Below are 14,291 nucleotides of genomic sequence, written 5' to 3' on the forward strand. Positions count from 1 at the left end.
TTTGTTTTTTTATAAAAAAATTTGCAGGTTTTTTTTTTGAAAACTTTGTAGTTTTTTTTAAAGCAGTTTTTTTTTTGAAAAAATTTGCAGTTTTTTTAAAAAATTAGATTTTTTCATTTTTTTTAAAAAAAATTGTTTTTGAAAAAAAAAATTTAAAAACTCCATTTAAAAAAATATTAAAATCCAAAATTTGATTTATTATGTTAATTTTGTCCAATAACACAAAAAAATAAACATTAAATGAGATCGATAAGATTACGATCATGCCCTTAATGAGTTAATTTTGATCGTTAAGAATGGCTTGACACGATTAGGTCGGTCCCCAGAATGGCTTGACACGGGTAGGTCGACACCCCAGAATGGTCGTACCGGGTAGGTCGGGCTCCCCAGAATTGTCCGACAATATGTATGCTTTGTGATTGTATAGTATGTGGTGTGATGGGGGAACTCACTAAGCTTCGTGCTTACGGTTTTCAGTTTTGGTTGCAGGTACTTCGTGTCTAAAGGAAAGGAGTCGGCTTAATCGTCGCGCATCACAATATGTTTTTACGCACATGAGATCTTTGGGGACTACACTCTGATATGGTTTTATGATAATATGTTTTTATTACTGACACTTTGGTTGACACGAGATATTATTATGAATGTTTTTATACTGATGGTTTTTTGTAATAACTTATTTAAAAATGAAAATTTTGGCATGGAATTTTGGGATGTTACAAAATCTGTTCCAGTGTGAGAGGTACAGGTTTGAATTGTCGTTAATTTTTTCATTCTTTTTAGGTTACTAAGAAATTATAATCATTCGGGTTTTTATAGTTATTGGTAGTTTATGAATGTGGTGTGGTGGATGTGAGTGAGCGGTGGGGTGGGATGGATGTGGTAGGTGTGATGTTTCTATCTATTTTGGAAACCAAAAGAGGATTATCTTGGAAATTTCTACAGAAGGAAACTAATAAATGAGCTGTAATTTCTTATAGGTGGTTCAAATGTTGAGACTCGAATTCGTACAACAGTCATTTACAAATCTTATACTTATTTTCTCTAAAAATTCTACTAGAACCCTTACTACCTCCAATTTTTTCACCACCCCTGCTCTTATTTTCTTAAAGATAACAGAATATTAACAAATTTTGGAATGACATTATAGTTATTTTGTTGTTTGATTTTATAGGATCAAAATCTTTTGGGTCAAAGCAATTACTTCTTTGTTATTATGTTAAGCTCTTCACACTTTAAAATTTTATATACAAATATCGTTCCATCTATAAAGTATAGTTATATCCCTTAATATTCTATTATTGTGAACAAGAAAAAAATTGAAAATAAAAACTCAACATCTTGTTAGAAAACGTATCTTTACCAAAATCATTTAAAAATAGCTTACTAACAAATTTATCAGGGCCGTGATTATCACGGCCATATAAGTTTCCTCGTGTATATATATATATATATATATATATATATATATATATATATATATATATATATATATATATATATATATAACCAAAGTTAATGTTCTTATAAATATAATATTTAAAATATAGCAATACATTAATCACCCATTTGACTTGCTACTTTAGTTAAATATTTTAATTTTATTATAAACCCAAATTGATCTCATGATTCAGAACTGCCATCCCTGAATAACGTGTCACGATGTCAATGTTTTATTTATTGATGCCTTATTTTTTACCATTTCAATTTGAATACAACTTAATGATTTAATTGATCACTTCACCTCCTAATCACACATTTTACTTTTATTGATGCCCTATTTCTTACCATTTCAATTTGTTTTTCAATTATAAAGTAAACAAATGAACAAAATTATGTTGTTACTTCTTGAGTTTACTTGTATCTTGAGTAGGAATGATAGTTTTCCATGTTTGATTAAATTTTAGAATTTATGAATTGTTTGTAGTTTTCAATTTTCATTATGTTTCAATCATGTACATAACCCAAAGGCCAACTTCTATTAGTTATTGGAAAAAGAAAAGATGAAGTTTATAGAAATATGAAAGAATTTTTCTTACAGTGAAGATAACAAAAGAAGAACCTAAGGTAACAAATGACTTACATTTATTATTGATGCAATTACTTGTTGTGTTTGTTTGATTTAAATTTAATTATAAGGTATGTATGTATTTTGTTGCAGGATGTGGCTTTTGTGATTGACGGATGGGCTCTTGAAATTGCACTCAATTATTATCGGAAAACATTCACATAGTTGGAAATATTATCACACACAACTATATGATGTTGGATTACACCATCCCAGAAGGCATAGGTACAACTAGCTACACTTTGTTTATTTTGTGATTGCAAATTACTGACCAAATATGTATGTCTAAAGTATCTTTACGTCTTTAACTATTAGCCATTTATGATTCAAAGCCAAAACGCAGGTAATTTTCAAGTTGACTAAAAAAATTTCATTTCTTAAAAAAGAATTAAAAAAGTTACTAAAAATCGTTCCTTTTTAATTGATTAATTATTGTTCTTGAATCACGTGTAATTCCTTTACAGTAACCTAGATAGTTAGTTACATTACATGTCTGATTGATGAAAATCACATGTAATTTACATATGAATTATATTGATTCACATATAAATCACATATGATTCACATATAAATCACATGTGATTTATTTATAAATCACATGTGATTCACGTATAAATAACATGTAATTCATATATGAATCACATGTAATTCACAAGCGAATCACATATGAAATATGAATGACATGTGATTCACATATAAATAACATGTAATTTACATATGAATCACATGTAATTTACATATGAATCACATGTAATTCACAAGTGAATCAAATATGAATTACATGTGATTCACATATAAATCACATGTGATTCACGTATAAATAACATGTAATTCACATATGAATCACATGTAATTCACAAGCAAAACACATATGAAATATGAATGACATGTGATTCACATATAAATCACATGTAATTTACATATGAATCACATGTAATTCACAAGTGAATCAAATATGAATTACATGTGATTCACATATAAATCACAAGTAATTTTGTTTGAGTGTTCTTCGTTTTTATTTTCTTATGAATTTCACATTTGGATTTTAAAAGATACAATCACATGTGAATATTACATTATATAATCGAATGTGAATCTTACATAATATATACATATGCATTTTTGTGAGTGTTCTTGTATTAATCATTTTTTTTTCTTGTAAATTTGAAAGAATTTATGGAAAATTTTGAAGGTGCAAAAAGTGATAAATTGAAGAAAATATGGAAATCTTGATATGAAGAAATGATAACATTGTGAATGTTTGAAGCTTTTTTTATTTTTTATATATTATTTTGTATCTAACAAAATACTTGTATCATTATGTTTATAGATTGATTAATAAAAATAAGATCTTTTATGATTTACTTATGAATATTACAGTATAAAAAAATTACAGGGGTTTTTTTTTTTAAATTGCAGTTTTTTTTTTGAAAAAAAAAATCAGTTTTTTAAAAAAAAATTGGAGTTTTTTTTTTTTTTTTAAATTGCAGTTTTTTTGAAAAAAAAAATAGTTTTTTTATAAAAAAATTTGCAGGTTTTTTTTTTTGAAAACTTTGTAGTTTTTTTTAAAGCAGTTTTTTTTTTGAAAAATTTTGCAGTTCTTTTAAAAAATTAGATTTTTTAAATTTTTTTACAAAAAAATTTGTTTCTGAAAAAAAAAATTTAAAAACTCCATTTAAAAAAATATTAAAATCCAAATTTTGATTTATTATGTTAATTTTGTCCAATAACACAAAAAAATAAACATTAAATGAGATCGGTAAGATTACGATCATGCCTTTAATGAGTTAATTTTGATCGGTAAGAATGGCTTGACACGAGTAGGTCGGCACCCCAGAATGGCTTGACACGGGTAGGTCGACACCCCAGAATGGTCGTACCGGGTTGGTCGGGCTCCCCAGAATTGTCCGACAATATGTATGCTTTGTGATTGTATAGTATGTGGTGTGATGGGGGGAACTCACTAAGCTTCGTGCTTACGGTTTTCAGTTTTGGTTGCAGGTACTTCGTGTCTAAAGGAAAGGAGTCGGCTTAATCGCCGCGCATCACACTATGTTTTTACGCACATGAGATCTTTGGGGACTACACTCTGATATGGTTTTATGATAATATGTTTTTATTACTGACACTTTGGTTGACATGAGATATTATTATGAATGTTTTTATACTGATGGTTTTTTGTAATAACTTATTTAAAAATGAAAATTTTGGCATGGAATTTTGGGATGTTACAAAATCTGTTCCAGTGTGAGAGGTACAGGTTTGAATTGTCGTTAATTTTTTCATTCTTTTTAGGTTACTAAGAAATTATAATCATTCAGGTTTTTATAGTTATTGGTAGTTTATGAATGTGGTGTGGTGGATGTAAGTGAGGGGTGGGGTGGGATGGATGTGGTAGGTGTGATGTTTCTATCTCTTTTGGAAACCAAAAGAGGATTATCTTGGAAATTTCTACAGAAGGAAACTAATAAATGAGCTGTTATTTCTTATAGGTGGTTCAAATGTTGAGACTCGAATTCGTACAACAGTCATTTACAAATCTTATACTTATTTTCTCTAAAAATTCTACTAGAACCCTTACTACCTCCAATTTTTTCACCACCCCTGCTCTTATTTTCTTAAAGACAACAGAATATTAACAAATTTTGGAATGACATTATAGTTATTTTGTTGTTTGATTTTATAGGATCAAAATCTTTTGGGTCAAAGCAATTACTTCTTTGTTATTATGTTAAGCTCTTCACACTTTAAAATTTTATATACAAATATCGTTCCATCTATAAAGTATAGTTATATCCCTTAATATTCTATTATTGTTAACAAGAAAAAAATTGAAAATAAAAACTCAACATCTTGTTAGAAAACGTATCTTTACCAAAATCATTTAAAAATAGCTTACTAACAAATTTATTAGGGTCGTGATTATCACGGCCATATAAGTTTCCTAGTATATATATATATATATATATATATATATATATATATATATATATATATATATATATATATATATATATATATGACCAAAGTTAATGTTCTTATAAATATAATATTTAAAATATAGCAATACATTAATCACCCATTTGATTTGCTACTTTGGTTAAATATTTTAATTTTATTATAAACCCAAATTGGTCTCATGATTCAGAACTGCCATCCCTGAATAACGTGTCACGATGTCAATGTTTTATTTATTGATGCCTTATTTTTTACCATTTCAATTTGAATACAACTTAATGATTTAATTGATCACTTCACCTCCTAATCACACATTTTACTTTTATTGATGCCCTATTTCTTACCATTTCAATTTGTTTTTCAATTATAAAGTAAACAAATGAACAAAATTATGTTGTTACTTCTTGAGTTTACTTGTATCTTGAGTAGGAATGATAGTTTTCCATGTTTGATTAAATTTTAGAATTTATGAATTGTTTGTAGTTTTCAATTTTCATTATGTTTCGATCATGCACATAACCCAAAGGCCAACTTCTATTAGTTAATGGAAAAAGAAAAGATGAAGTTTATAGAAATATGAAAGAATTTTTCTTACAGTGAAGATAACAAAAGAAAAACCTAAGGTAACAAATGACTTACATTTATTATTGATGCAATTACTTGTTGTGTTTGTTTGATTTAAATTTAATTATAAGGTATGTATGTATTTTGTTGCAGGATGTGGCTTTTGTGATTGACGGATGGGCTCTTGAAATTGCACTCAGTTATTATCGGAAAACATTCACATAGTTGGAAATATTATCACACACAACTATATGATGTTGGATTACACCATCCCAGAAGGCATAGGTACAACTAGCTACACTTTGTTTATTTTGTGATTGCAAATTACTGACCAAATATGTATGTCTAAAGTATCTTTACGTCTTTAACTATTAGCTATTTATGATTCAAAGCCAAAACGCAGGTAATTTTCAAGTTGACTAAAAAAATTTCATTTCTTAAAAAAGAATTAAAAAAGTTACTAAAAATCGTTCCTTTTTAATTGATTAATTATTGTTCTTGAATCACGTGTAATTCCTTTACAGTAACCTAGATAGTTAGTTACATTACATGTCTGATTGATGAAAATCACATGTAATTTACATATGAATTATATTGATTCACATATAAATCACATATGATTCACATATAAATCACATGTGATTCGAATATAAATCACATGTGATTTATTTATAAATCACATGTGATTTATTTATAAATCACATGTGATTTATTTATAAATCACATGTGATTCACGTATAAATAACATGTAATTTACATATGAATCACATGTAATTCACAAGCGAATCACATATGAAATATGAATGACATGTGATTCACATATAAATAACATGTAATTTACATATGAATCACATGTAATTTACATATGAATCACATGTAATTCACAAGTGAATCAAATATGAATTACATGTGATTCACATATAAATCACATGTGATTCACGCATAAATAACATGTAATTCACAAGCAAAACACATATGAAATATGAATGACATGTGATTCACATATAAATCACATGTAATTTACATATGAATCACATGTAATTCACAAGTGAATCAAATATGAATTACATGTGATTCACATATAAATCACAAGTAATTTTGTTTGAGTGTTCTTCGTTTTTATTTTCTTATGAATTTCACATTTGAATTTTAAAAGATACAATCACATGTGAATATTACATTATATAATCGAATGTGAATCTTACATGATATATACATATTCATTTTTGTGAGTGTTCTTGTATTAATCATTTTTTTTCTTGTAGATTTGAAAAAATTTGTGGAAAATTTTGAAGATGCAAAAAAGTGATAAATTAAAGAAAATATGGAAATCTTGATATGAAGATTTGATAACATTGTGAATGTTTGAAGCTTTTTTTATTTTTTATATATTATTTTGTATCTAACAAAATGCTTGTATCATTATGTTTATAGATTGATTAATAAAAATAAGATCTTTTATGATTTACTTACGAATATTACAGTATAAAAAAATTGCAGTTGTTTTATAAAAAATTGCAGGGTTTTTTTTTTTAAATTGCAGTTTTTTTTTGAAAAAAAAAATCAGTTTTTTAAAAAAAAAATTGGAGTTTTTTTTTTTTTTTAAATTGCAGTTTTTTTGAAAAAAAAATTAGTTTTTTTATAAAAAAATTTGCAGGTTTTTTTTTTTTGAAAACTTTGTAGTTTTTTTTAAAGCAGTTTTTTTTTTGAAAAATTTTGCAGTTTTTTTAAAAAATTAGATTTTTTCATTTTTTTAAAAAAAAATTTGTTTCTGAAAAAAAAATTTAAAAACTCCATTTAAAAAAATATTAAAATCCAAAATTTGATTTATTATGTTAATTTTGTCCAATAACACAAAAAAATAAACATTAAATGAGATCGGTAAGATTACGATCATGCCCTTAATGAGTTAATTTTGATCGGTAAGAATGACTTGACACGAGTAGGTCGGCACCCCAGAATGGCTTGACACGGGTAGGTCGACACCCCAGAATGGTCGTACCGGGTTGGTCGGGCTCCCCAGAATTGTCCGACAATATGTATGCTTTGTGATTGTATAGTATGTGGTGTGATGGGGGAACTCACTAAGCTTCGTGCTTACGGTTTTCAGTTTTGGTTGCAGGTACTTCGTGTCTAAAGGAAAGGAGTCGGCTTAATCGCCGCGCATCACACTATGTTTTTACGCATATGAGATCTTTGGGGACTACACTCTGATATGGTTTTATGATAATATGTTTTTGTTACTGACACTTTGGTTGACACGAGATATTATTATGAATGTTTTTATACTGATGGTTTTTTGTAATAACTTATTTAAAAATGAAAATTTTGGCATGGAATTTTGGGATGTTACAAAATCTGTTCCAGTGTAAGAGGTACAGGTTTGAATTGTCGTTAATTTTTTCATTCTTTTTAGGTTACTAAGAAATTATAATCATTCGGGTTTTTATAGTTATTGGTAGTTTATGAATGTGGTGTGGTGGATGTGAGTGAGGGGTGGGGTGGGATGGATGTGGTAGGTGTGATGTTTCTATCTCTTTTGGAAACCAAAAGAGGATTATCTTGGAAATTTCTACAGAAGGAAACTAATAAATGAGCTGTTATTTCTTATAAGTGGTTCAAATGTTGAGACTCGAATTCGTACAACAGTCATTTACAAATCTTATACTTATTTTCTCTAAAAATTCTACTAGAACCCTTACTACCTCCAATTTTTTCACCACCCCTGCTCTTATTTTCTTAAAGATAAAAGAATATTAACAAATTTTGCAATGACATTATAGTTATTTTGTTGTTTGATTTTATAGGATCAAAATCTTTTGGGTCAAAGCAATTACTTCTTTGTTATTATGTTAAGCTCTTCACACTTTAAAACTTTATATACAAATATCGTTCCATCTATAAAGTATAGTTATATCCCTTAATATTCTATTATTGTGAACAAGAAAAAAATTGAAAATAAAAACTCAACATCTTGTTAGAAAACGTATCTTTACCAAAATCATTTAAAAATAGCTTACTAACAAATTTATCAGGGCCGTGATTATCACGGCCATATAAGTGTCCTCGTATATATATATATATATATATATATATATATATATATATATATATATATATATATATATATATATATATATATATATATATATATATATATATATATGACCAAAGTTAATGTTCTTATAAATATAATATTTAAAATATAGCAATACATTAATCACCCATTTGACTTGCTACTTTGGTTAAATATTTTAATTTTATTATAAACCCAAATTGATCTCATGATTCAGAACTGCTATCCCTGAATAACGTGTCACGATGTCAATGTTTTATTTATTGATGCCTTATTTTTTACCATTTCAATTTGAATACAACTTAATGATTTAATTGATCACTTCACCTCCTAATCACACATTTTACTTTTATTGATGCCCTATTTCTTACCATTTCAATTTGTTTTTCAATTATAAAGTAAACAAATGAACAAAATTATGTTGTTACTTCTTGAGTTTACTTGTATCTTGAGTAGGAATGATAGTTTTCCATGTTTGATTAAATTTTAGAATTTATGAATTGTTTGTAGTTTTCAATTTTCATTATGTTTCGATCATGTACATAACCCAAAGGCCAACTTCTATTAGTTAATGGAAAAACAAAAGATGAAGTTTATAGAAATATGAAAGAATTTTTCTTACAGTGAAGATAACAAAAGAAGAACCTAAGGTAACAAATGACTTACATTTATTATTGATGCAATTACTTGTTGTGTTTGTTTGATTTAAATTTAATTATAAGGTATGTATGTATTTTGTTGCAGGATGTGGCTTTTGTGATTGACGGATGGGCTCTTGAAATTGCACTCAATTATTATCGGAAAACATTCACATAGTTGGAAATATTATCACACACAACTATATGATGTTGGATTACACCATCCCAGAAGGCATAGGTACAACTAGCTACACTTTATTTATTTTGTGATTGCAAATTACTGACCAAATATGTATGTCTAAAGTATCTTTACGTCTTTAACTATTAGCCATTTATGATTCAAAGCCAAAACGCAGGTAATTTTCAAGTTGACTAAAAAAATTTCATTTCTTAAAAAAGAATTAAAAAAGTTACTAAAAATCGTTCCTTTTTAATTGATTAATTATTGTTCTTGAATCACGTGTAATTCCTTTACAGTAACCTAGATAGTTAGTTACATTACATGTCTGATTGATGAAAATCACATGTAATTTACATATGAGTTATATTGATTCACATATAAATTACATATGATTCACATATAAATCACATGTGATTTATTTATAAATCACATGTGATTCACGTATAAATAACATGTAATTCATATATGAATCACATACAAGCGAATCACATATGAAATATGAATGACATGTGATTCACATATAAATAACATGTAATTAAATATGAATCACATGTAATTTACATATGAATCACATGTAATTCACAAGTGAATCAAATATGAATTACATGTGATTCACATATAAATCACATGTGATTCACATATAAATCATATGTAATTTTGTTTGAGTGTTCTTCGTTTTTATTTTCTTATGAATTTCACATTTGAATTTTAAAAGATACAATCACATGTGAATATTACATTATATAATCGAATGTGAATCTTACATGATATATACATATGCATTTTTGTGAGTGTTCTTGTATTAATAATTTTTTTTTCTTGTAGATTTGAAAGAATTTGTGGAAAATTTTGAAGGTGCAAAAAGTGATAAATTGAAGAAAATATGGAAATCTTGATATGAAGAAATGATAACATTGTGAATCTTTGAAGCTTTTTTTTATTTTTTATATATTATTTTGTATCTTACAAAATACTTGTATCATTATGTTTATAGATTGATTAATAAAAATAAGATCTTTTATGATTTACTTACGAATATTACAGTATAAAAAAATTGCAGTTGTTTTTATAAAAAATTGCAGGGGTTTTTTTTTTAATTGCGGTTTCTTTTTAAATTGCAGTTTTTTTGAAAAAAAAATGCGGTTTTTTATAAAAAAAAATGCAGTTTTTTTTTTAATTTTGTACTTTTTTTTAAATGCAGTTTTTTTAAAGCAGTTTTTCTTTTCTTTTTTGAATTTTGCAGTTTTTTTAAAAAATTAGATTTTTTTCATTTTTTTTTAAAAAAAATTGTTTTCTGAAAAAAAAATTAAAAAAACTCCATTTAAAAAATATTAAAATCCGAAATTTGATTTATTATGTTAATTTTGTCCAATAACACAAAAAAATAAACATTAAATGAGATCGGTAAGATTTTCATCATGTCCTTAATGAGTTAATTTTGATCTAACGTTCCACATTTAGTTCTCAGGTTCTCAGGAAACTATAAGTTCTCAACTGATCTCAACCTTTTATATATATATATATATATATATATATATATATATATATATATATATATATATATATATATATATATATATATATGACCAAAGTTAATGTTCTTATAAATATAATATTTAAAATATAGCAATACATTAATCACCCATTTGACTTGCTACTTTGTTTAAATATTTTAATTTTAATTTTATTATAAACCCAAATTGATCTCATAATTCATAACTGCCATCCCTGAATAACGTGTCACAATATCAATGTTTTATTTATTCAAGAATTATTCAAGTCGTCCTAAATGGGAAAAGTACATATGTAATACCGTTCTATAATTTTTTACAAATATGTACTTTTAATTAATCAATCATTGGACAAACTGAATGTAAAAAGAACATATCTTCATAGATTCCCCCAACTTAAAAACACTTTCGAAGTTGATATTTAAAGGTTTATGTTATAAGTTTACTAGGTTACAACCCGTGGGAACCACGGGTAAAATATTTATAAAACATTTAAATTATTTATAAGATTATTTTTTTTAAAACTTCATTGGTTTACTCTCACTTAACTTACACCAGTTGATTCGATTTTTTCATCTCATTCCTAGTTTATTGCTAAATAACTTAGACCCAATCTGAAACTAAGATTTGGTTAAACCTTAAACAAAAATCAGGATTGATGGTGTTTGGTGTTGGAACTTTATTTTTGTTTAAGATTTTTCAGAATATGCTTTGTTTCAGATTTTTTTATTATTAGATTATACATTGTTTCAGATATTTAGTATCGGAAAATAATGTTGTTTTTTCATTTCCATATTATGTCTTGTTTCAGATTATCATATATTTTAGATCATGCCTTGTTATCAAAATTTTCAAATTATTAGATTGTTATTAGAACATCTAATGGTGGTGAAGTTATGGCGGTAATAATATCAAATTGAATGTAAACGTTATCACTTGTTTATAACATAATGTTTTTTAAAATAAATCAAAGTAGAATGCTATTATTTGTAAAAAAATCATCACCATAATGTTTTTTAAAATAAATCAAAGACAGTAATATCAATTGAGAGTAAAATGTCATCTCTAAAATGTTGTTTAAAATAAATCAATGTATTACAAATCATGTTTTTTGTATTATCTCCTATTAGTTACAAATTTGTATAAATGGTCAGTCAAAACTCTAAACTACAAGATTATAATGATATTAACAGAAATGGTCCATGCAAGTGGTATATAGTAATTATAGAAATGGTCCTTACAAACTGTAATTTTACCAAAATAGTCATTGTACTCATCCTATTCAAATCAATTTAGCATGCTATTATTTATCAAAAAAGGAATGTACAAATCATGTTTTTGGTATGACCATTCTAACCATTTGTAAAAGTAGAATACCTTTTTCACCATTTAGGAAAGTACATTACCATTTTGACCATAACTTGAATATTTCTTGAAAGTATAGTGCTATTCATTAAAGACCATCTTTAAATAGGAATCATTTTTTAACATAACCTATTTTGGCATTTTATTTATTTTAATACTTGTTTGAAAACATATAAGTAAGATTCTATAATTGACATGGAAGGAGGAAAATGCCCTTTTACCCCTAGATAAAAGGATGAAGATGCCCATTTACCAGATTTCCCTTGTTCAAAATTATAATTGGATGCCAATATGAGTTCAAACATCCATACCATCTTTGAAAATTATTGATTCACCCTTGTGTATAAAATGAACATGATCAGGGCTTCACAACTTTGTAAAGAATTGTATAATGGAAAGAACTATAGAAAATTAGAAATGGCATACTATTTTTATCTTTTTTATGCAATATCATTGTACTTAGCTATATAGTATTACCTTTAATAAAAGGACCAACAATACCTTTTATCAAATTTCCATTGTTCATTTATATAGTAGTATGCGATTATGGGATCAAAATTCCATACCATCTTTTAACAACAACAACCCCACATGTGATCTCAACCTCAGCCGTGTATCAACCAACAACAAGGGCAAAACCGTCCAAAAGGAAAATAGACAAAAAAACCAATTTCGAATGTTTGTTTATATAGGTGCATAATCTTTTGAATGGATCGAGATGACTGCATGATGACACTCGAGAAGCATGCTAACATCAATCTAATTGTTATATTTAAAGGTTGGTAACTGATTAGACTTTACATTCACATATATTAAACCATACAATGAAGTGGAAGACATACAGATGGAGTAACATAACCAGAAGAAAAAGGCAGGGAATATGGTTTGATTCAAGTTATCGCTATAATAATTTTAAATAATCAATATATATATATATATATATATATATATATATATATTAATTTTAAATAATCATACAGATAAAGCAATTCACTTTTATTTTTTTTCAAATACAACTTTTTACGTTCAATCTTTTTCTTAATAAACATTATAAATTGAAAAATCTATCGAATCATAAAAGTGCAAAGTTATTTTTCTTACTCACTTTACTCTGTTATGGTACTTCTTATCTAATCGGGTATATTGCAGTTTTAGTATTTTGCATATGCTTTATATTTTAAATTAGTTTCATTACAGTTATTGCTATATCCTAACCAATTTTATTTTTACTTCCATGCAGGATAAGTCACACGATGCTAACATTATTATGTGAGAGTATTAGAAAAAGAATCGTAGGAACATGAAGTCGATGGAAAAAAAAAAGACGGAAGATCACGAACCAAGTATGCAAGTAAGCAGACAATGACATACACACATACACATATAGAATGAGATAGGAATAGAAGATTAATGAAGAAGCAAGTACACATATTTTCTGAATGAAAACAATTGAAAGGTTGAAATATTTTCATTTTCTACAAAGGATTATGAGATAAACAAATGTGTAAATGAAATATCACACATATATAGCTAGCTATACAATTGGATCGAAATCTACAGAGGATCTGTGAGATAAACAGTTCAAGTCATGATATCATAGGATTTTATTTAACAAATTTCTATAATGAATTACGAATTTTAAACATTTTAAATGTATTGATGATATTGTTGGTTTTGAATTGCTTTTAAAACTTACTATATTCCAACTTTTCTAAATGTAAATTAAAATTAAAATTAAAAAAGTCAAATGAATTTGTGAAAATTGATTTAAGATAGTAGGATATGCAATTAAGGAATAAGAAATTTAAAATAACCAAGGGTATTGAAGTAATTTAACAATGAATTGAAAATGAATTGTGAGAGTGACATGTCATCAAAAGGTTTCTTTTATTAAGATAAGAGAGGAGATATTCAAAAAGTTACTTAAAAA

This window comes from Lactuca serriola, chromosome 8 (assembly GCF_051521515.1).
Source record: "Lactuca serriola cultivar US96UC23 chromosome 8, Lser_US96UC23_V15, whole genome shotgun sequence".
In the NCBI taxonomy this organism is placed as follows: domain Eukaryota; kingdom Viridiplantae; phylum Streptophyta; class Magnoliopsida; order Asterales; family Asteraceae; genus Lactuca; species Lactuca serriola.